The sequence below is a fragment of the Callospermophilus lateralis genome, unplaced genomic scaffold (genome assembly GCF_048772815.1).
Source record: "Callospermophilus lateralis isolate mCalLat2 unplaced genomic scaffold, mCalLat2.hap1 Scaffold_2916, whole genome shotgun sequence".
NCBI classification, from domain to species: Eukaryota; Metazoa; Chordata; class Mammalia; order Rodentia; family Sciuridae; genus Callospermophilus; species Callospermophilus lateralis.
The window spans coordinates 28,367-52,341 of record NW_027513584.1 but is presented as its reverse complement, the minus strand read 5'-3'; the positions used below and the strand labels follow the sequence as shown (position 1 = coordinate 52,341).

The window sequence follows — 23,975 nt, the reverse complement described above, 5'->3', positions numbered from 1 at the left end:
GCTCCCACAGCTTGTGCAGAAAGCCAATGTTATGTCTGCACCCCATTAGCAGAGTGTACCCAAGCAGAGGGCATCTTCTCTCCCAATAAAAACAGCTCTTTAAAAAAACTAATTTGAATGGGCCATTTTTTTTTTTGGTGTACATGGACACAACATAATGCCTTTATTTTTATGTGGTGCTGAGGATGGAACCCGGGTCCTGCCTATGCTAGGGGTGCACTCTACCACTAAGCCACAATCCCAGCCCATGAATGGGCCCACTTTTAAAGGTAATACTTAACATGTTACCTTAGTGACAAGTTTAAAATCACATAGGACATACAATAATATATACACCTAAAATACTGCATTCCCCAACTCTTGCTGCCATGACAAGTCAAGCAGTTTACCGTTCTTGACGTTCTTGACGCTGCCTCCATCTCATTGCTGTGTTCTGCACACAGCACCATCCTCATGGCCTGAGAGTGGCTGCTTCTTATTAATCCAGAAGCATTTTAACGACAGCATTTTCAAGGTATACTTCACATAGCATAGAAGTGCCCCTTTAGAAATGCTCCCAGAATTGTGAAGTCATCCCACTGTGTATTTCCAGAACTTTTTTGTTACCCCAAAAGGAACCCCCCAGTGATGTTTAAGCAATCCCTCGCCACCCTCCCTCCCCAGATTCACTTCCTGGTTGTCCTTCTGTCTCTGTGGAGTTTTCTGTCCTCATCCTACAGGGGCTTCTGTGACTGGCCTCTTGGGGTCTGGGCTATTTCCCAGCTTCTTCCACGTGGTGGCCCCATGTTAGTACCCCATTCCTTGTTGTAGCTGAATCACATTGCATCACATCCATCCAATGGCTTTTTTCATCTGTTTATAAGTTGGTGGACGTTGGACCATTTCCACCTTTAGGCTACTGTGACTGGTACCTGTGCTCTTCTGCTGACTAGCTTGTGAAATTATCCCCATTTTACAGATGAGGTGCTGAAGCCAGAGTGATGGGAACGTGGGTGCCCCCTGGTAGGTCAGCCTTGTCTAGGGAGAGCAGCCGGCTGACACTGGAAAGTGGGAGACATGGATTCCTCAGTCAAGCTGGGGATAGTCCAGGAGCCCGGTGCTCCTGGAAGGCCTTGCACCCCTCTGTGGAGTGTTGAGGAGGCATGACTCAAGAGTCCTTCTCTGGCTTTGATCAGGTTCAGGAGAAGGAGCCTTGTAGAATCCAGTGGCCCCCTGCCATGCCAGCTTGGTGACATCCTGCCAGATTAGACCACAGCAAGCTGTACCTGCCCTCTTTTGGATGTGCAGGGGAAGCCAGACCCTCCTCTGAGACCATGGACCCCTCCCATTCTGCACTGCCACCCTGGATGAAGTTTGGCCTGTGGTGGCACCTTCTGCTCCCAGCAGGTGAGTGGCTGCCTAATCTCTGGGACTTCACCGCTGTGTGCTCATGTGCCAGGTGAGGGGATATCCTGCAGGTGGGCTCATTGCAGTCCTCAAGGCAGCAAGGATGTTAGAGGTCATAGGCTGGTTCCTGGTTCCACAGGGAGAAGATGGAGGGGCTGTCACAGCGCTGATATTAACAGCTGTGTTACCTTGAATGTCCCCAGCTTCAGTGTTGCTCATCTGCAAAACACAAATAGTGCAGCGGACCTCCCAGAGCTATTGTGGGGACAGAAGGAAAGCCTGTGCCTAGCACCTGGGTCATAGGAGGCACCCAGGACACACATGTGGTGGTTATTGTCCTTGCCAGGCTTTCTGTCCCAGCTGGAGCTGCTGCGGTTCTGGGTTTGGAGCAGTAGCTGTCCACTCACTCAGTGGCAGAGCCTTGGTGTGCCAAAGCCATTGGCAGAGTACTGAAAACCCCCTGAGAGACCCATTGACAGTGGTTGGCCTAGTTGATGAGAGGTGGCAAGTGCCAGTGGTTTAGGAACAACTCAGGGAGGTGCCCTCAGTGGCAAGGGCTACGGCTGGCACCGCTGGTTCCTCTGATGACTGGGTGGGAACTAATGCTGCTCACCACCAGGCTTGCTGTCATGGGGCAAGTCCCCTCCCTGCACCTTAACTGGGACCTGGGCTGGATCTCCCCCCTCCCTGCCGCTGCACTCTGGCTTTGTTATCTAATATCACACAGGTACTGATGTCCAGTACTGACGACCAGCACGAGCGAGTGCACTGTGGCTACGGGGCTCTGCACAGCTGTGATGAACATTATCATAGTGAGTCCTCCACAGGGTTTGAAGTGGAATCTGGATTCACATCCTACTTGACAGATGAGCAATCTGAAGCTCACACAGATGGCGGCCTCTGCTTTGATGGGAAGCCGGATGCCCGCTGCCTCCTTGGCTTCTGGAGACCTCTCCTCTTCTCTCCCATCCCACAGTGTTGACTCAGTGAGGCCCTCACACCCAGGCTGAGGATTGCCTCTTCAAATACCTCTTCAGGTGCTATAACCGCTGGGCACGGCTGGTGCCCAACACCTCAGACATGGTGATCGTGGGCTTAGGACTGTCCATTGCCCAGCCCATTGATGTGGTGGGCCTGTCTCCCAATCCTGGGCCCCTCAGAATCAGCCTCCAGACCCCAGGCTCTTCCCCAGGGTCCCCCCAGCCTCCCAGCCCATCTCCATTAGAGCGGGGACCTCAGCCTGTTTCTCCTGGGCTGCCACAGCCCCTTCCCCTCTCTTGCTCAGATCCCCTTCTGGGGCAGCAGAGGGCAGCAGGGGGGTTTCTTGTGTGACCCTGAAGAATCTGAGTCCAGGGGAATGTTGGGAGGGATGCTGGGCTTGGGTGCCGCACAGAGGCTCTTCCTGTGGGTGGGGATCCCTGCAGCCCCCTCACTCATCCTGTGCTCGGGTTCTGTTGCCCTCTCCCTCTTACCAGCCAGGATGAGAAGAACCAAATGATGACCACCAATGTCTGGCTGAGGCAGGTGAGGATTCTCCCAGCAGGGGGGGAAAGTCATCGCTGGACCCTGCCCCACCCCTCCCTGTACCTTTCCCTGACAGGAGCAAGCTGCTGCATTCAAGGTTGGTGAACACCTGCCACTTGGGTCATCTGGTTGCAAGTGACCTCTCCAGCGGACTTTGCTTTCATGGCCAGGCTCTGAGTCTACTCCCTGGACATGTCACCAGAGAGCCAGAGATGCCTTTCTTAGAAATGGAAATTTCATATTCCTTGCTGCTTGGGGACAGGCTGCATTGTCACCAAAACCCCAGGGGGTCTCATTCTGCCCATTTTACAGCTGAGGAAAATGAGAAGCAGGGTGTGGCTGGGACAGTAAAGGGGGGCACCCAGGTGTGCCTGGCTCTGCTCCTTCTACCAAAGAACACTGAGTTCCCTGTTTGTGTTGCTTGACAAACCCGAAGCTCGCCAACTAGAGCCACTTGGATGCTTCGTATCTCAGTTTCATGGTCAGGAGTTTGAGTGTTTCCTCTGCTTTGCATGGCGACTACTTGGGAGCATCTGGCTGGTGGCTGTCCTGTTCTGAAGGGTTAAGGACAAACTTTACTCACAGAAGGGGTGTTTGGAAAGTTCTGAAAGGGTGGGCCTGGCTGGCCTCCTGGCCCTGCCCAGGACCTCTTGGGGTCTTTTCCTGCAGTGTCTCCAGGAGGGAAGTCAGATTCCCACCTGTGGCTCAGGGCTCCCAGAAGGAAGGTCCCTAGAGAGAGGCAGAACCTGCTGGTCTCTGATGGCCTGAATGGGCTCAGCATCCATCTTGCCATATTCTGTAGGTCAGGGCAATACAGGAGTCAAGCTAGATTCATGGAGGGGCCATAGACCCCACCTCTCAGTGGAAGGACAGCCAAAGAGCATGTGGCCCTCCTGGATGGGCCACTCCTAGGGCAGACTCATTAGAGCACAGGTCTCATGAGAACCCCAGTGTGTTCCCTCCCTTCTTACCCCTCCTGATCTGCTCTGATGCTCTGAAGGCCTCTGACATAGAGGTGGCAGTAGAATGTGAGAAAGAGGAGCTGGTGCCCTGCCCTACCAGCACCTGACTGTCCCTGGGCAGAGGTAAACATGCAGAGAGCCACACCCACCAGAATGTTGATTGGCATCTCTGTTTGAGTCCTTTGAATGGGTGCCTGGTCCTCCAGTGCCCTTTCTGTAATCCCTGTCCCCCAGGAGGCCCTGGATGGTGTTGGGGTGTGGTGTTTCAGCTACTTAGTTTAAATTAGACCTTGGTCCAGAGACTCTGAGTGGATACTGTACATCCCAGAGCTGTTGGAGCGTGAGGAGGCTCATTTTTACAGATGTGCCAACTGGGGACCAGAACAAGGAAGGTACTGTGTGTGTAGTTGGGGTAGGCCTAGAACCTAGGTCACTGCAGCTGTCCCCATGGTCTGGTCACCTGGGCCAGGGGCTGGGCAGGAGGTGAGAACATACACTGCTGTGGGACCTGGGCTATCAATCCATCACCACCTCTGACTAGCCTGAGATGCTGAGCATGTTATTCAGCTTCTCTGAGCCTCATTTTCCTCATCTGTAAAATGAATGTGATTCAACCTACTACCACATGCCTGAGGACAGTAATATGCCCCAACTTGATGTGGGTTCCCCAAAATGTTGATTGGAACTGAAAACATGATGAATGGAATGGAGAGAGAATAAAAACTGATCGGAGGAAAGAAACATAGGTTCACTTGGACATGATTTGGGGGGAGCAGGAGTGAAGTCCAGAGCAACTCTTGCTCCCTCCTGGGCCATCCCCTGGGTAGGGAGATCTCTGGAACATATTCTGGAGGTCACAAATAGCTCCGAGCCTTAGCCGCATGCCTCTGGCAGGTGGCTTTTCCCCTCTGTGGTCCTCACTTCCACCTGCTCAGCATGCCCTGGCCGGCTGTCTCTGGAGCCTCTACCTGGATGGAGAATCTAACCACTTCTGTAAACTGTGATGTGCTGAAACACGACTTCAGCTCAGATCCTGCAGTGCCTCACCGGAGTCAGCCAGGGAGGCAAAAGAGAACCAGGGGCATGGATGGGGACACCACCTGCCTGGGAGTTAGCTACTGAAGTGGGGGCAAAGTGAGGAGGGTGTTTATCTGGGAGGGTGTGCCTGGTTCCTTGGTCAGAGCCCTTTCCTGGCATTGCAGCCTCTCCGTTCTGTGGGGCTGGGTGGGGCTCTGGGGGCTCCTGAATCCCTAGCTCAGCCTAGGTTGACAGAGGCCCCTCCCTGGCATGGCAGTGATGGGACCCCTCCCCTGCGCAGGAGTGGAGGGACTACAAGCTGTGCTGGAACCTCGCTGATTTTGGCAACATCACCTCCCTTCGGGTCCCTTCAGAGATGATCTGGATCTCTGACATTGTCCTTTCCAACAAGTAGGAAGCCATGGAGCCCTGGGAAGATCACCAGGAGGGATGGTAAAGGGGACTTGGAGGGCTTCATCCTTTCCCTCTCAATACTTAGCAGAGAACCCCCTCCTCTGTATTCTTTTATTCCTTTCATTCTGTTCTCTCCCTCCTACACACCATTTACTGGGCACTGAAGATGTATTCATTTGTAGCAAGGTGATATGGGACAGATTTGCCAACTCTGAGTATCCTTTGGAAAATGTGGTTCAGGCTCTCTAAAAACACTTAAGAGTTGAAATTTTAGAGGATGACAATATTGTCTGAACAGGTAAGTGGCATCCTATAGTAGCACCTTTGAAGAACAAATTCACTGGGTATGTTTTTTCTTTAATCATGTTTTCTTATACTTGCTTTGGATTCAAGACCCAAAGGATCAATCTCATCCTAACAACTAGAATCTAACAGAAGCTGGAGGGTGGGGGGGGGGAGGAGTATATAGAGAATCCCAGTGGGCAAAAATCAATGAATTAACATACTTTTTGATAGGAGAAATAGAAATCTATATTTTTATTAGTTTGTTTAGTATCAGGCAATTCTTCATTGAGAAGTTAAGAAGTTCAAATTTAAAAGAAGGTGTTATAATTGTCTAAAACCATTTTCTAAAGAAGGTTGCTGCTTCCTTAAGATATGAATACCTATGACAAGGTTCTGTGGTCATGGTTTTGGATCACACTGTGTGTCTGTCATCCCCTGCCAAGGGCTTTGGAAGCCAGCAGAGCGCAATAGCGTTTTAAATGCTGTTTTAAGTCCTGCAGCAAAGAAACCAGCTTACTGAGCACTTCCCAATCCCTTGGACCCTACCTTGGAAATGATATTTTTGACCAATAAAACATATAGAGAGAGTCCATTTCTAGACCTCGAGAGAGGTCAGTGGTTCCTTACACCAGTTTCTTACACTGTCTGGTCCTGGGCAGGCCCAGCGCCCTCTCACCTAAGCCGTCTTGGTAAACACACACTTGCCACTGGGTGACCTGGCAGGTCTGACACTGCAGGTACCTGTGTTTGCTGACTCATTCCCCCACCCCATTGCTCTGTACCCAGGAGCTGGCACCCAGGAACATTCTAGTTTCTACTTCCTGAGCATTTGGCAGAGATATGAGCAAAGTCCTAGGGTCAAATCCAACTTCAATTTTCAGGATTGTCAATAAAGCCATGACCACTAAGACTTGATTTTCACAAGAAAAGCCCAGTTAAACTTCTGTAGACATATAAAGAAACATCTGTTCCACCCAGGTACTACACTCTGGCCAATCAATAGAACTGTTCCTTCAACCAAATGGGTGCATGTTGCCATCTAGTGGCAATTATGTGAAATGACCAAAATGCCTTTAATTTCTTTTTCTTTTTTTCTTTTTGACTTTTTGCCTGATGTATTTGTTACTCTCTTTCAAAATTCCTGTTTCCAGCCAGTCTGTCTCTCTACCCTGGAACTACTCCATGGGAAACTCCCTTGTATTCTGATTCCCTGGACTTTAGGACAGACCGTAGGAAGCTAAGGGGGAGTTGACGAAGTCCCATCTGATTGGTCACCATTGTTCCAGTGTCCCCATAGTCCTTGTGGGTCTTTGGATTCTCATTCCCACGAAGTCCCCAACCTCATCTACCACAGTCACTATGATGCCCACCTGGTGGCTCCAGTGAGCACTGTTAAGGTTTTCCTTGGCCACAGCTATTTCTTGTTCCTGCAGGGCCCTCTGCTGTGGTGCCCCCTCCCCTCCCTTGGCTGAGTCCTCCCTGAGCACTGCAGCCAGCCTCCTGTTGGTGCCAAGCTGCCTCCTAGGGGGGCCCTAGTGGTTGAGGTTAGATGCATGGACTCCAGGAAGTTTCCTCACTAGCCAAAATCTTAGGTCTCTTGAGCAAAGAACAAAAGATCCAAGTGGGAAAGTCATGATCTTCTACCTAAGAAGCTGCTTGCTCACTGTGTGCTAGGAAAGTACAGTTCAAAATTATCACTCTAAAATATTAAAGGAATAAAACAGGCAATGGAACTGCATACACCCTGTGACCTCAAATATGCAAAACCATCAGAATCATTGTCTGCGTGACAGTAGAATAGACATGTATCATATCACATTGTTAATAGTGGGTATTTTAAAAATTCTTGGTACTTTCCAGTGTTCTTCAAAACTCCAACTTTTGCAATTAAAACAATGTTATATCAAAAGAAAACTCAAGTATATCCATCTTCTGGGGGAATTTTATACTCTTGCAAAAGATGGGACACTTGGCCAGCTAAGAACTGCCTTGTTCAGGTTGTTCTCTGCAGCAGTCTGGGTGGGTCAGGTGGGTGTGCAGAGCCCCCAGCTGGTCTTCTCTCCGCAGTGCAGATGGGGAGTTTGTGGTGACCCACCTGACCACAGCGCACCTCTTCTCCATGGGCACTGTGCACTGGGTGCCCCCCGACATTTACAAAAGCTCCTGCAGCATCGACGTCACCTTCTTCCCCTTCCACCAGCAGAATTGTAAGATGAAGTCTGGCTCCTGGACCTATGACAAGAGCAAGATCGACCTGGAGCCGATGGAACAGACGGTGGACCTGAAGGACTACTGGGAGAGTGGTGAGTGGGCCATCATCAATGCCACGGGCACCTACAACAGCAAGAAGTATGACTGCTACCCCGAGATCTAACCTGACGTCACCTACGCCTTTGTCATCTGCCGGCTGCCGCTCTTCTACACCATCAACCTCATCATCCCGCACCTGCTAATCTCCTGCCTCACCGTGCTGGTCTTCTACCTGCCCTCCGACTGCGGCGAGAAGATCACGCTGTGCATCTCCATGCTGCTCTTGCTGACCAGCGAGTACCAGCTCTTCACTATGATCTTCGTCACCCTCTCCATTGTCATCACCGTCTTCGTGCTCAACGTGCACCACGGCTTCCCCAGCACCCACAACATGCCCTGTTGGGTGCGGGTGGCCCTGCTGGGACGTGTGCCCTGGTGGCTACTGATGAACTGGCCTCCTTTGGAGCCACACGACTCCCCAGGCCTGAAACTTGGCCCATCTTGTTACTGGTTGGAGACCAACATGGATGCAGAGGAGAGAGAGGAGGCAGAGGAGGAAGAAGAGACAGGCAGATGGGTGTGTGCAGGCCATCCAGCCCCCTCCATGGGTATCATCTATGGCCGCAGATGCCTGAACCCACCAGCCTCAGGGCCCAGGGCCGAGGCTCACTCTGGGGAGCCTGAGGTCTTGCTGTCGCTTTGCATACAGAAAGCCCTGGAAGGTGTGCACTATATTACTGACCACCTGTGGTCTGAGGATGCTGACTCTTCGGTGAGTGAGATCTGGGTGAGGGCCTCCCCTGGGTGACCCTACCAGCTTAGCAGGGAAAACTTCCACCTCAAGGTGGTAGCTAAACCAACCTGGACCCCTCCCTGTGGGCTGGCCTCACTCATTCATGGCTCCAAAGAGTCTGAAATCAATTGGGAGAGAACATTTAGCTGGCTCTTGGGACACTTGATGGCAGTAGGAAAAGAATGTCCCTGCTCAGCCTAACTGGGAGACAGCAAGCAGAGAAGGGCATGCTTAGATGTGGACTCTGCAGTGCCATGCTATGCCACTACCTACAGGAGTTGGCAGGGATGGGAGGTGGAGGGGGGATTAGGAGAGCCTGGTGGGATAGCCCCCTGTGGTAGTGGCCTTCCTCTTTTATGCTAGATGGTCCCCTCTCCTCTTTGCTCATGAGGCCCTCTGTGAAGCTCATGAGTCAACCACAAACCCTGCAGATTCTTGGTTGTACGAGGCTGGTCCTCTCCGCAGCCTCTGCCTTATCTAGCACTCAGCATCAGCATTTTCTTATCAACTTAGGGAAGGGTGAAAGGCTGGAAAGTATCACTGGATAGCCTTGATAAGTGAATGAGAAAATTAATCATTAATTTGGGAGCAGCTAGGCATCCATCCCTGGCCTGGGCTGGGAATCCAGGCTACACAAAGCCCACCCACTAACCTGCCCTGAGTCACACCTACCCCACCCACTACCTTCTCTGCACTGAAATCACGGCAGCCACTGGGAGTCCATCTCCTTAGATGGTACCAGCACCTCTCTGTGTTCCTCTAGTCCCTTTGCCTGAAACCTGCTGAGCCCCGGCAGTGTGAAGGGTGACATAGGTGGGACACAGGAGAGGGTGGTATGGGGCTTGGGCCAGCTCTGTTTCTCCCTCCACCCTATCTCTGCACCTGTGCCAGTCTAGCTTCCCCTTGGGTCTCAGGGGACAGTTGCTTTTGCCCTGTGGTTGTCCCTACAGGGACTGAGCATGAGAGGAACACTTCTTGAGACCTGGCCTCTGTCACTGTGAGCCCATTTCTCCCGCAGGTGAGAGAAGACTAGAAGTGTGTTGCCATGGTCATTGACAGAATCTTCCTCTGGCTCTTTATCATTGTCTGCTTCCTGGGAACCAGGCAGCAAGCAGAGTAGGGCAAACTGCCGACTCCCCTCCATCTTGGGGTCCTGTCCTTCTGAACTTCCTCCTCCTCAGCACACAACACTCCTTCACACATCTGGAAAGACCTACCTACCTGTGACCCTGGCCCAGGCCCTGCTCCTGAGTTCTCTCCTGAGACCCCCCCCAACTCCATGGCCCTCTAGCCTCATTCCTCCTCATTCTGTAGCCCCCGCCCTCAAACCCCTGTCTCTCTGCCTAACTGAGGCTCCCAAAGGTGATCTGCTGCAGGAACAGCATGGAGATCTGTGTTGTTAATGTTTCATGTCCATCCATCTTGCATGTGAGTAAAGTGGTTAAATAAAGCCAAGTCTGCTGTTCCTTCAGCTGTGTGACCCGCTAGAGCCCAAGTGGTCTGGGTGCAGCTGAAAGAGATGCCACATGGATGAAACTGCCCTGGGTCCCTCCTGGAAAGTGGCCCCTGAGTCAGGTACCCTACTGACCAGTTGGGACCAAGGACTGGAGCACACCTGTCCCACTGCCAGGTGCTTTCCTTGGCCATGGCCCAGCATCCATCAGCCCTTGATCTGCACCCAAAAGAACACCATCCATCTCTTGCCTGGCTGTGGTTCATGGCCAGCCTCCTCCCACAAAGGGCACATCAAACCAACACCACAGTCCAACAAACCACAAAGAAAATGGTATGAGTTTAATTCAACCATAAATCTGATAGAAAGGAGGCAATAGAAGGCTCAACACAAACACTTGAGAAAGGAAGGGGTCAGATGAGAAAAGGGGGAGAAGAGGAGCAAGAAAAGGCAGGGAAGGTTAAGGAAGAAAGAGAGGAGGTTGCCAGGGATAAAGCAGATTGTAGTCCAAAGTCCAGTCCTGGCCACTGTCTCTCTGCTCCTTCCCCAGATACTTGGTGTGATAACAACAGTGTCCTGTGCCAGAATTCCCAATCAGTTTGTTCTTGGACTGTGTTCCAGATTCCCCATCAGGAGGAAACCCAGCTGTCAGTCCAGACCAAACTCACATTAAATAAATTTGAATATACACTGTACAAGAAAGCCAGCCCATCCCCCATCTTTCAAGCCTCCTGACCCCCCCCCCCAATAAAGCCATTCCCTGGCCCCTCTGTGCATCAGGGGATCCCTGAGGGCTGGAGAGGAAGGAGAAGAAATAGCTTGGTTCCCATATGGGCCCGCCATGTCCATGCATAAGGTGTTTTGGCTGCTAGGGACACTACTGTGACCCCAATGAGGCTTCAGCACCCAGGTTGGGGTAGGAGGGGTAGCTGGCGACGACAGTGATCTTGGAACCATGTGTGTCACACCAACCCTGCGTCAATATCCAGAGTCCCCTCCATCCAGCTGCAGCCTGAACAGCACAGTCTGGGGTGGGGCGGGGAGGGGTTCATGCAAAGTGGTGAGGGAAGGACCCCTCACCCAGGTCCTTCCCTGAGAAGACCATGTGACCAAAGGCAAGGCAGGGGAGGTGCATGACCGGTGGGGGTGGAAGATGCAGGTGGGTGGCCACCATGCTAGGTCACTCTGCAGGCAGGTGGGCCAGATTGGCCAGGACCTTGGCCTGGTCCATGGCATCCAGCAGGTTCTTGGCGTCCACGGCCAGGGTGTGGGAAGCCGTGAACATCTGTCGCTTGCACTCCTCACTCAGGGAGGTCAAGGCATTCTGCTGCACCAGCTGCATTTTGTTGATAAGGTCTGCCAGGTCCTTGTTGAGCAGCTTCTCTATCCCCTCAATCTGTAGGGAAAGCACACAGACAGGCGAGTTGCTTGGCCATTGGGAAGGGTATTGGATGAAGTCCCTGGGGACAAGGTGGGTCTAGGCCTGGCTGAAACCAGCCCCCCATACAGATTGGAGTGGGCATCCCAACCCCTAGCCAATCGTGTGAGCATGGCCTGACCCCACCCCATACGCAATCCAGTCGCAACAACCCTTCACACCACCAAAATTCAGGTGAACGGTCAGGGTCCACGTCCTTGTGCCATTTTGTAACTGTCTACCATCAAATCAAGAGATCTGGGATTTTTTTTAACCACCACATGCCCAGAGCCTAGCCCACTGAGCACATGAAACACAAGAGATGTTTGTTGAATGAGCGAGTGAGTACATGGTCATCCCTAGGATACAAAGCTATCATATCACATCTGACCTCTCCTCAGGAAATTTGCCCTAAAGCTGTCTAGGTCCCTGGTGGCCATCTCAGCCCTCTGATGGTACCTGCCTAGATGGGGTGCCTCTGTGGGCTACTGCTGCCACCCAGAGGCAGGTTGAGAAATGTCCCAAGTGTCCCTGCTCTGTCTTGCCTTGAGCAGGCAGATGGTTAGGGTGGTGATGGGATGGGCCACATGCCACATGGATCATGTGGCAGATGGCTGACCATGAGAGGCAGAGGATCCCATGGCTCCATGGGAGGTCCACATTTGGTTTCTAGACAGACAACCGACAAATGTCCAGTAGCCCTGGATCAGCTTCTTACAGCTGCAGTAACAAATGACCACAAACCTAGCAGCTCCGAGCAGCACAGGTCATTCCTTTACAGTTCTGCAGGTCAGACTTCTGAGCGGGCCCAATGAGGCTAACACCAGGGTGCAGACTGGACTGCATTCCTTCTAGAGCTGGGCAGGGTGTTCCCTGTCTTTCCCTGGGTTGAAACTGCACCTTCCAACAGCAGTGTCCCTCTGACTTTGGTTTCTGTCATCACAGCCCTTCTCTGACCTTCCTCCCGCTGCTCATTAACAAGGACACAGGCCCACTTGGGTAATCCACATAATCTCCCCCTCTCAAAAGCCTCACACTGATCACATCCCCCAAACCCCTTTAGCCTTGTAAGATAATGTGTTCACAAGTCCCAGGGATCAGGCTAGGTCCCTGGTGGCCATCACAGGGCTGTGTCAGCAGAACACCGGGATTCCCAGGGCTTCATTGACAGGATTTCAATGAGACATTCACCTTGACCTTGGTCCAGTGAGTAGATAAAGGATAAAGGGTGGGGAGAGGAGACAGGCATGCCCTCTTGCACATCCACATTCAATAAAAATTTATGGCAATCTGAGACCTGATAGGAAATTCACCCCAGAAGCTGGCCAGGCTCCTGGGGGCCTCTCGGCCCTCTGATGGTGGCTGCCCAGACATGCTGTGCAGTCTCCTGATGGACAGAAATGGGACTGCCCAGGTGGCTTAGGGACCTCTGCTAGAAATGCAACTAGGAACAGGTGGAGGTATGGGGAGAAGGGACAGATTCGACACCATCTAGGATAGGACACCTACCTCTGTCCTCGAAGATGATGGCAAGGAGGGCAAGAGATCATCCACACTCCCAATGAGCTTCCTCAGAGTCAGCCCCATGTGGGGCTGGAAGGAGGAAGGCACAGGGCAGCTGTTAGCACCTGCTATTTTCTTTTCCACAAAGCCCTGTTTGCTTTGGCCAGAGCACATCTTGGGGGTTCCAGGAACCAACTTCCCTTTGACCATGGGTGGAGACACCACCCCCTTCTTCAGGGGTGACAGCCCCACTTCCTTGGGTCCCTTCTGCCTGGGCTCTCACCTTCACCACCACCACGTAGCCCTCAGGGGGCAGCTGGCAGAGCTCCTTCTTGAGATCCAGCACTGCGCGCACCAGCTCCATGACATTGAGGTTCACTAGGTCATCGGTCTTGTCCAGGTTGGCTGTGGACTGGATGGACTAAGGACAAGAAGTAGAGGGGGCTTGGGGGACCTGGGAGGACACTGCTACCACTGCTGTTCTTTTGTGGATAGGCAACTCAGCCACCAGCCCACCAGGAAGGACTCTTTTGTGGAGAAATAGTGACCTTTCCTGGGCCTGTATCCCTCCCTTCTGCCTCCAGGACAATGGCTGTCCAGCCAGGGAGCCTAATCACATTCTGGTGATTGCCTAACCAGACCCATGGAACCATCACCTAGCCTTGGGGTCCAGGTTGGTCAGTGCCCGTCAGGTCATTCTAATGGGCAGCCGAAATCGAGCACCACTGTTCTAGAGCAAAGAATACCAGTGGCCACCCAGGCTACTGGAAGGATCTGGTGAGGGGTGCCAAAAGCTTAAGGGTCGATCAAAAGAGACAGGGGCCACTCGTCCTCCCCCAGGGCTGCACATATGAGCTTTCCTCTGGGTCAGGCAGTGGGGACAGGAGCCTGGCTCTACCCCTGCTTCTACATGAACCAACTGAGGTAGCCTGAGGCAAGGTGCTTGTCTTTAAATACCATAGTATTCAGTCCTGGGAATCCCCACTCCAATTCATATCCAACCTTGGGGGAGCCAACACCTATCTGTGCCTCCAGTTGTGGTGGCTTCTGTGGGGGCCCTGTGAACTCTGCTGCAACGGGAAGGACAGTGAGTGAGTAAGTGGGTAGAGGGGTCTCAGCAGCTGGCCTTTGCCTTTATACCCGCTGATGATCAAGCAAAGCCCTCTCCTCCATTATCAGGAGACTCCAGGGGTATTAGTCCCCAATCCCAGGAAGATGGGAGGGGAAGAGCATGCTGGCCTCTGTGGTTTTCTATAGAAAGAAAAAAAATCAAAGTCACAGCAGAGATGGGGTGACCTCATGGGAGTTCCAGCTCTGGCATGCTTCCTCCTTAATAGACACAGGCCCAAGGGATAGCAACATTCTGGCCTTGGTCACCCATGAAAAAGAAGCCTCACTCTCTACAGGCAATGGGGGTCCATGGAGCCCCCACCCTGGTGTATCAGCTGCTCATGGGTAGATTTGTAAGGATGCTATAATGATTTTCCTTGAGCATTTGGGGCTCAAGTAAATGAAATACCAGTAGAGCCTTGCTATTCATGCCCACTCTGATGAACAAAGACACACACAGGCCCTGCACAGCTGCTGGAAGGGAAAGCAAGGATGGAAATCAGAACACCTGGTTCTGCTCACACCTCCACCATCAAAGAGCCCTGCCACCCAAGACAGCACATCTGTATTCCCCCAGTCTCAATTTTCATCTGCAGAATAAGAGGGTTAGCTCTGAAGTCACCTGGAACCAGAGAGCCTAGGCTCACCCCTGAGCCATGCTAATTAGCAGCTTGGTGACACTGGGCAAGTTATCAACCAGCTGGTGTCTCAGTTGCATCCTTTGTAAAATGGAGACATACTGCCTGTCTCTGAGTTGCTACAATACAAATGAGTTAATACTTGTGACTTGGGCTGGTGCCTGGCTTGTGTTAAGTTCTTTGTTTCCATTGTCCTTGCTCTTCTTATCATTATCATCAGCTCCACCCCCTCCTTTCCCTGACTTCAGCACAAGATTCCGGAGAGATCTCCTAGGCTTGGTGTTGTTCATTCCTTGGGCTTGGAGAAGTCGGAGGTGGATGGAACTACTTAACCTTCCTCCACCAGAGTGAGGAGTGGAAAGGCGAGAATCACCCACTCTGCCAAATAAAGGCAGGCAGGAGATGGACCGAGAAGAGGACCGAGGAGGTGGTCAGAGCAGGGAGTAGCTCTCCACTCTAAGCTGACCACTTTTGCACATGCCACATTAAAAACAAGGCAAATAGACGGTTCTTAACATTGAAGACATACTCTGCTGCCCCCTGCACAGGCAGTAAACAAAGATGGGGTACCACAGAGACCCAGGTGGGGACTCCCCAAGGAAGGGCAGGAACACTCACTGTAGCCGGCTTCCTTCTCTGGGGTCTACAAAAAAAGAAGGGAAGAGAACAGTCACTTCTACAGCTCTGGGGACCACCCACTGTCCCCCCCTCCCTCATCCATAGTGTGATTAGAGACTGTGGCCATGGGGTGGGAGGGTCCCAAGATGGGCAGCCCCAAGGAGGAGAAAGGCAGACCCAGGGACTGGTGATTCCTGGGGCAACCAGGCCTTTCCAGGCTGTGGCTCTAGAAAGAGGCCTCTCCAGTTGACTTACCAATGGGGACTTATCATTCATGTTAACCATAGGGTCCTGCAGAGGAGACCAAAGGCAAAAACTTAGGATTCTGGAACTGAACACCAGAATGCATGGCATGCATTTGTCCCAGTTAGTGGGAGGCAAAGAGGGCACGGGGAGAGCAGGGAAACCCCTCCCGTGTTCCACGCAGGCTCACCAAGGACTTCTCCTGCCTCAGCCACTGGGAATCTTCCAGCATCTGCTTCTGCTGCTTGTCCAGGATTTGCCGCATCTTGATCTTCTCAGCCTCCCACAGCTGCTGGGCCTCTTCTCTGCTGCCTGGTGAGATGAAGTCCTCCTCCTGGGAGGACAGCAGAGAGAAAGGAGAGATGCAATGAGCCCCATCCCAGGCTTGGAGGAGGGACGGTCCCCAGAAGAGCCTCAGGGGAGTCACAAGCCTTGGCCTTGCAGCCACTTTTTTCTAGCTTGTTCTTAGCCTGGCAGCCCTATATGCAGACAGTTATTATCAGGTGTCAGCCTCACACATGGCCCTGGTGGCAGCAGGAATGACAAACCCCAGCACACACTGCTAAACATGCACTGTACTCAAGCTGCGACGCGAACTATCAATGACATTTTAACATTATATTTTCTCAGTTGGCATTGGTGATGTTGCTGTCATTTAATAGATTTAGAAATGCAAAGCCAGCTTCTGGAAGCCCTTTGGGTTTTTTTTTTCTCCATCTAAGTGCCATGTGGCAGTCCTGGAAGCTTCATGGGACACAGGTGCGGCCTCCAGCTCTCTGGCATGTAGTCCCACTCAGCTTTGTTAAGGTAGCCGCCAGGGTTATCTAACCAAAGGCCAGAAGTGCAGGAGCTATGAGTCAATATGAAGAATGAAATTTAAAGAAGCAAAGCTCTGCAGATCTCCCCAGCTTTATTAACCTCACCCTGTTTTCACTCACCTGTGGGACTGTGGACCTACAGACCGAGGTGCTGAATGGAAAGCACGGTGTTTTCCTATTTTCCCTCCTTTTTATGGTTCAATTGTGTAGTTATCTGTTTAGTCCCTCCAACTACTCTGCTTTCCCCCTGCTGTAGAGTGATCCGCTTAGCATCTGGGATGGAGGGAGAGTGCCAGGGGCATTCTTTTGAGTACTCCCCAGGGAGCCTTTGCCAGTGACAGGACTCAGCCATGACAAGGAAGTCTACAGGCACTCCAGTTCCTGCTATAATTTGAACGTGGTCCTCACAGTTCATGTGTTGGATGTTTAATCTCCTGCACAACAGCATGGGCGGTGGGGACTTTAAGAGACCACTAGGCCACGAGGGCTCTGCCTTCATGAATGAGTCAGTGCCACCAACACAGGGGTGGGCTAGTTAGCACAAGAGGGGAGACTGACAGAATAACGAGTTAGGCCTCCTTCCCTCATTTTCCCATACTGTTTTTGTCACATGGGTGATGCCTCTGCCAAGCTATGACACAGCAAGAGAACCCTCACCAGCTGTGGCCCTTGGTGCTGGACTTCCTAGCCTCCAGAACTGTAAAAGATCGATCTCTGTTCATCATACATCACCCAGTCTCCAGTGTCCTGTTACAGCACCACAAAATGAACTAAAACAGTTCCTTTCCTTCAAAGTGGCCAGTGCACACACAAATTATGTAAAGAAAATTCTAGAAAAACTCTATATACTTTTAGAAAGCTTCAATCCCTGCCAAGCTTCTCAAAATAGTTTTCCCAGTACACCCTATAAAATAAACTTGAATATTACAGTATAGTCTAAAAACAGCTGTATTGGGACAGTTTACCTAGAGTTCATTTAGCTTCAGTTACCAATCTTGATTTCTAATAATACCTTCCCTACAAGTTAGCTTTTTTGCTAAAATATTCCTTATTCAATGATCTATTCAGTATGTACTCATTAAGCAATGCTATGAAGCAGGCATAGAACTGGCTGCTGGGAGAATAGTAATTTTAAAATAGAAGATGTTCCTTTTCTCATGGGGATCAGTAAACAATAGTTAGGCCAGTGTTGGGGCCAGACAATCAATCCTTTATTTCAAGGAAATTTCCTTGTAGGATGCAAAGCAGCCTCTGGCCTCCACCCTCTAGGTACCTGCAGCCCTCCCCATTGGGACAAACATGTCTCCAGACATTGCCAAGTGTCCCCACAGAAGCAAAACACCTCAGCTGGGGATCACTGAGCTAGACCTTTTTAAAAGAAAACAGATTTCAGAATGTAAGGGTATTTTACAACCCTGAGATTGCTGAATATATGATCTACTTCACAGAGACAGAGTGCTATGGTTTGGGCATTGTTTGACCCCCAGAGGTTCATGTTCTGGATGAAGGCTGGGTTCCATGTGGCAGTGCCAAGGTGTTGGAACCTCCAAAAGAAATGGGGCCAGGTGGGACATAACTAGGCTGCAGGGGTGCCACTCTTACAAATGGTTTAATGCTCTCTCATGGGAGTGGGCCATGTGTGGAAGGAGTGCATTAATTCTTGAGAGAGGGGACTGCTATGAAAAATGTATCCTCTTGGGATCTTGTTTTCTGTATTGCCATGTGATCTCTCCTTCCTATATGTGCTCCCACCGTGATACCATCCATCAGACTGTAATGTAGCCAGAAGGCTTTCACAAGAGCTAAGCACAGGTCAGTGTTTTATTCTTGGATCTCTTTAACTATGAGCTAACCAAACCCCTCTTCTCTATAAAGTATCCAGCCTCAGGCATTTGTTATAGCCACACAGAAAGGAATAAGTACTCATTAAGCAATTGAAGCTTAGATCTGATACTCGAAAATGAACAAATTTTGAGGCCACAAATATCCTTGGTTAAGTGTCAATACCTGTAAACACAATGGTATGGCTGCCCCATACCATTTTATACTATTGACAAATAGTGATAAAAAGGAACTAAGTGCCTGAGGTTCTATATCCAGAGATAAGAATATCTAGGTGTAAAAAAAAAAATACACAGACTGAGAAAGATTCAATGCAGAAAATATGAGTTACTGGAGTCCAGAAAATACTGTATAATTTTACAAATGCCACCACTTTCAGGTTTTGTGTGTTCCAAGCTTAATCTTAGCAAATCTTTAACGAATAAATATTAGAAGACTCAACAGAATGAGTCTTTCAATTTCGTAGTAAGACCAAAGGAAAAAAAATGAGAGACTTTACAACCTTGAATGTCTAGGCTGGTTTTTCTGAAATACACTCTAGGTATTCTTCCCAGGTCATGGACAGTTAACACTCCCTTTGTCTTTTAAAATGATGTTCATGAGCCACAACACCTGCCAGCCTCGTTCCCCCCTGCCGCCATATATACCCTTCCTTGCTCAAACACCACACCACTTGCCCCTGCCTCTTCCATCCCTACATTCCAGTTTTTTCCACTCCAAATTTTCTCCATCCTTCAGTGCCCCACTGAAAGCCAGAAGCAGGCAGGAGTCACTCTCCCCTCTGAATACCCTTTACATGGCCCCCACAACTTTCTGGCTCACATTACCCATGAACCTGCACTTGACCTGCTCCTTCTGACTGACTGTAAGCTCCTTGAAAGCAAAACCACGTGTTCCTCCTTCAGCATCTTGGACAGCACCCGCAAGTGCACAGGCCCACTGTGCCCTGTGGAACTTCAGTACTGACTTGTGAAGACTCCGGAAAGGAGATGCTACCATCCTGACTCTGAGGCATCCCACAGGCCCCCAGATGAGCCAGGCCATGGGGCCAGTCAGGAGGAAAATTGTTGTTACCATCTCTGAGCATTGCTTTAATGTTTCCAATTGCCTTGCAGGGAACCTCGTCAGCGCTTCGCCTGGGAGAGAATTTTCTCAGTGTTTCTGATCTATATTTTTAATCTTTTTTGTTTGGTTAAAGAAGTGCTCATTATGTTCTTGCAGGCAGATTTTTTTCTTAGCAATTACTTCTAAACCTCTGACACAAAAGGTCTTTTTTTTCTGTGACACAGTCTGTCTTTATGGAATGGAACAAAATCCTCCCAGTGGAGCAGGGCTTAGACAAAGGCCATGCAGCCCCTCATGTATACAAAACAGCTTCTTTCTAAAAGCACAATTTTTAAAGTAAAGCTCCCTAAAACTTAATTAATTATGGATAAAGAGTCGAGGGCAGAAGGGTAGAGAAACTGCATACTGCCTAAATTATAGTACATGCTTAGAACCATAGTTTTATTATTGTTATGCATATGAGAAGACAGAAATTGTTTAAATTAATGTGAGAGAGAAAAACGAGGTAGGTTGGGGAGAATTTATTTCACAATAGATCTCGCAGCCTGGAATTTGAAGCTACCATGGGCATTCAAATTTTTACTAAATAAAGAATAACAGTACAGATATATGTCAACATACTTGCCCCAAATTTCCAAATCTCTTATGATAAACACATATTTCCTTGCCTCCAAATTTTTAGAGACATATATGTTGAGCCTGAAATATTAGACATATATACAAGTAAGAGCTCAAATAGTGAGTTTAGCCTGTTTTGTAACCCAGTTTGGTAAAATGTGTCAAGATTTCATGGCAACAAGTGGCAAGAGGTCATTGCATTAAAGGAGATGATTGGTGGCAAGTGAGCATCTGCTTTCAAGCAAAGATGGTTTTGTTACATAAGATCTGACAATCAACAGATATTCCACAAAGTACTCAGTGTCTCACAGTCGCTGATGACATAGCGATCAATGGGGAGGTGGCTTAGCCTCTCTAGCAGTTCATGAGCCTGTAACCACAATACCCCCTAAGCTCCTTCCCACCCAGCAACACCTTTACAAAAGCAGCAGCAGTAGAAGCAGCTGCCAGGAAGCCTTTCTTTCCTCTGATGGAGGAGAGATTTAGCAATCAGGCAGGATGGCAGAGTGGAGCAGAACATCCAGGGTCTTTTATTCTCCAGCACCACCAGGCCTGGCTGCACTCCACCCACCAGCCTCCACACTAATGCACTGCATTCTGCCTCTGGGGCTCAGAAAAGATAGGGAATTTTACATCATTTGCCACAGCTTCAGTGTGGACAAGGGTAGTTCCAGCTGGTGTCCAACTGGTGTCCCCAGGAGCAGAGCCTAACTTCATCCCAACTTTGATATATTTGCAAAGGGAAGAGTCACAGAACACCTTGATGACTTGACTGGCACACAGAAGCATGGAGGGCACCCCCTGAGGCTGAGAATGTGGGGTTCCTAGTATCCCAGGCCACCTCCCTCCAGCAGCTTCCTCAGTCCGGGCTGGGACTCAGCATGCAGTGCCCTCTTACCGGCATGCTGTGGCGCTTGAAGACATTGTGCTGGTGGAGAGATGGGGTACACAGCGAGTTAATGGGAGATGGGTACTCTATAGGGCTGGTGAGCATAGGGGAGCTGGACACAGACCCTCAGGGACCTATTAAGGAGAAGCAAAGAAGCACTAGGCACAGGACAAGGCAAGGGGGTGGACAATCAGCTGCTACAAACAGGAGCACAAAGAAGTGATACAAGAGCATCATGGGGGACACAGACTTGCTCTCTCAGAGTTGCTGAAGAATGTGGTGTGGCATTTCCTTGGCCCTGTTGGAGACACCTGGTGGAGCATCATGGCCTCTCATCTGCCTAACACTCCCCTAGTGGTATTCTGCACACACAGGGTCCATGCAGGCTGCTATTGAGACCATGACTCCTCCCTTGGGCCCTTTTCCAAACAGTTATGTTTCATAGTCATGTTACAAATTGACAGATATGATTAGCCCATGGATAAATAAATTCTCACACACATAGTTGTCCTTCCATATTCAAGGGGGATTCATTTCAGGACATCCTGAAGATATCCCAAATCTGCAGATGCTCTAGTTCCTTGAGCAAACTGGCATGGTATTTGCATGTAATGTACATATATCTCCCAGTATGCTTTAAATCATCTCTAGATTGCTTTTGCCATCTAATGTAATGTAACTACACAAATAGCTGGCATACAGTAATTTTAGGGGAATGGCAAGAAAAAGTCTGTACATATCCAGTATAAATGAGATTTATTTTCCTATGTTAATATTTTTGATTCCTGGTTGGTTGAATCCATAGATACAGAACACATGAATATGGAAAGCCAACCGTGTGTGTGTGTGTGTGTGTGTGTGTGTGTGTGTGTGTGTGTGCATGTGTGTGTATGTGTGTATGTGTAATTTTCAATAATTATATATAGTTTAATATAAAATTTAAATAACATCACTATTTTAATTATGTTTAGTTTTTAAGGACATTGCTTCCACCTTCTGAATCAAAGCATTTTATTTTCACATAAAGGACTTATCTGGGGCTGAAGATGTGGCTCAAGTGGTGGCGCGCTTGCCTGGCATGCATGTGGCCCGGGTTCGATCCTCAGCACCACATACAAACAAAGATGTTGTGTCCACCAAAAACTAGAAAATAAATATTAAAAAATTCTCTCTCTCTCTCTCTCTCTCTCTCTCTCTTTTAAAAAAGGATTTATCTGTTGGTTCTTGGTTGGGTTTACTCAGGCATAGGGCATTTCCTTGGGAGGAGATACACAAACCTGGGGAACAGCCCCCTGTAAGGAGCATCAGTAAACTGACATTGTTGCTATTGGTTGAGATATTCCAGTTCTGAATGGCAACACTGATTAGGGGATGAAAGAGAAGGACAGAGATGAAGCTGGGCTCCCTCTTACCCAGACACAAAAGAAGGACTCAGGACAGAGGAATTCTGAGTCAGGGACCTACAGCCTTGGTGAGAGACATGGTTGGTGGTGGCAGAGGTGGAGAAGGCTCAGATGGAACCCTTCTCCCTTCACTGGCTACCCAGGTCCTGGCCAGGACCTCTGCAGGGAGCCTCAGGGATCCACTCTATTCTCTGGAGACATCATCCATCCCCAGTTCCTAGGGATTACTTCTCAGAGGCTCTGCTCAGGGTAGGAGGCCAGGGAAGTCTTGGACATGGGGAGGGAGCTACAAGCAGGTACACAAAGCAGCAGACACTGCAGACAGACAGACTAGGCTACAGGAAGGTCTGCTTAGCTGAGGACAGTCTGGCAGGACTGAGTTGCTATTCTTTTGATGTGAGTTCAAGTTCACATCAAAGAGCCAAACAAAGAAACAAAGAAGAGTCAACCCAGCTATCTTTATCATCTGAGCAGATGACTGCTACTCCTTAATGGCACAGGAATGGAATTTCAAGAAACACCTGACAAGGGATGGGCCTGGCCATTCCAAGCCCCCTGGTTACACATTTACCTGGAACTGTAGTTTGAGAGCGAGCAGGTTGGTTTGTGGAGGGGGTCTAAACAGCAAGAGGTCTTTGGATGGGCTGGGCTGGAAAACAGGATATAGAGCAGTGTCAGTTGCATTTCTCCCATTAATAAATGAGTTGGCCCACTAAGGGGAGCATCAGGTTGAATGTAGCTCAGCCTTATTCACAATGAAGGAGCAATAGTGGACAAGGTTATCATTAAAATAATTTTGCATCCACTTCTGAGCACCAGTTACATGCTGAGAGATGGGAAGTCACAGGGGCTGGCCTCTGCCACCTGGGCTACGGCTAATTGGGGGTTTAATGACCTCTGTGTGTGCAGCCTCCCTGTATGTGGGAGTGCCTGACAAAACAGCCATGGATAGCCACATTCAAAGCAGGAGGTCACTGAGGGCTCAGGGACTCACAGAAACTTCATGGAGATAAAAGCTGCATTGGGCCCTAGGGAAAGGGCAGCAGATGCCTGGCAGGAGGAACAATGAGAAAAGACCTTGGTCCACATTATGCATTATTATAGACTGAATGTTTGTGTTCCCCTCAGTTCATATGTTGAAGTCCTGTACCCCAGTGTGATGGTTTAGGAGGCAGAGATTTTGGGAGGTGATTAGTGTTCAATGAGTTCATGAGGATAGGGCCCCATAAAGGGATTAGTGCCCTTATAAGAAGAGGAAGAGAGACCAGAGGTTTCTTCTTTCCACCAGGTGAGGACACATTAGGAAGGTGGCTATCTGAAAGCTAGGAAGGGGCCCTCACCAGATACCAAAGTTGCTAGAGCCTGGCCTTGGACTTCCAGCCTCCAGAAGAGACATAAGTGAATGATTTAAGCCACTCATTCTGTAGGATTTTTTTAGGGCAGCTCTAGCTGACAAATACAGGCATGGTCTCTGGACCCCTCCCCCACCTGATGGTGGAACAGCTGGGCTCTGGCTCCTGAGCCCAAGGCTGTCATGGAGAGCATGGACAGAGAATGGACTTTGGGGACTTAGGATAGTCTCCATCCATGTATCCTCAGGGAGAGCTAACTTAGCCCTAGGAAACTCTCAGAAGAAAAGTGCCCAGGTTCCCAAGGGAAAGTTCTGAGAAATGACTTTTCCACAAGGTGTCTGCTGTCTCAGATGACACCTGCCAGGGCATGAAGAT

The 23,975-nt window shown here is 49.9% G+C and overlaps 2 pseudogenes; one reads left to right on the top strand and one right to left on the bottom strand.

The window, feature by feature from the left end:
• Positions 1-2,451: 2,451 nt before the first annotated feature.
• Positions 2,452-9,751, top strand: LOC143389039 (neuronal acetylcholine receptor subunit alpha-2-like; annotated as a pseudogene).
• A 1,513-nt stretch (positions 9,752-11,264) lies between these two features.
• The window catches only part of LOC143640458 (protein-tyrosine kinase 2-beta-like), a 29,713-nt pseudogene continuing 17,002 nt past the window's right edge, over positions 11,265-23,975 (bottom strand).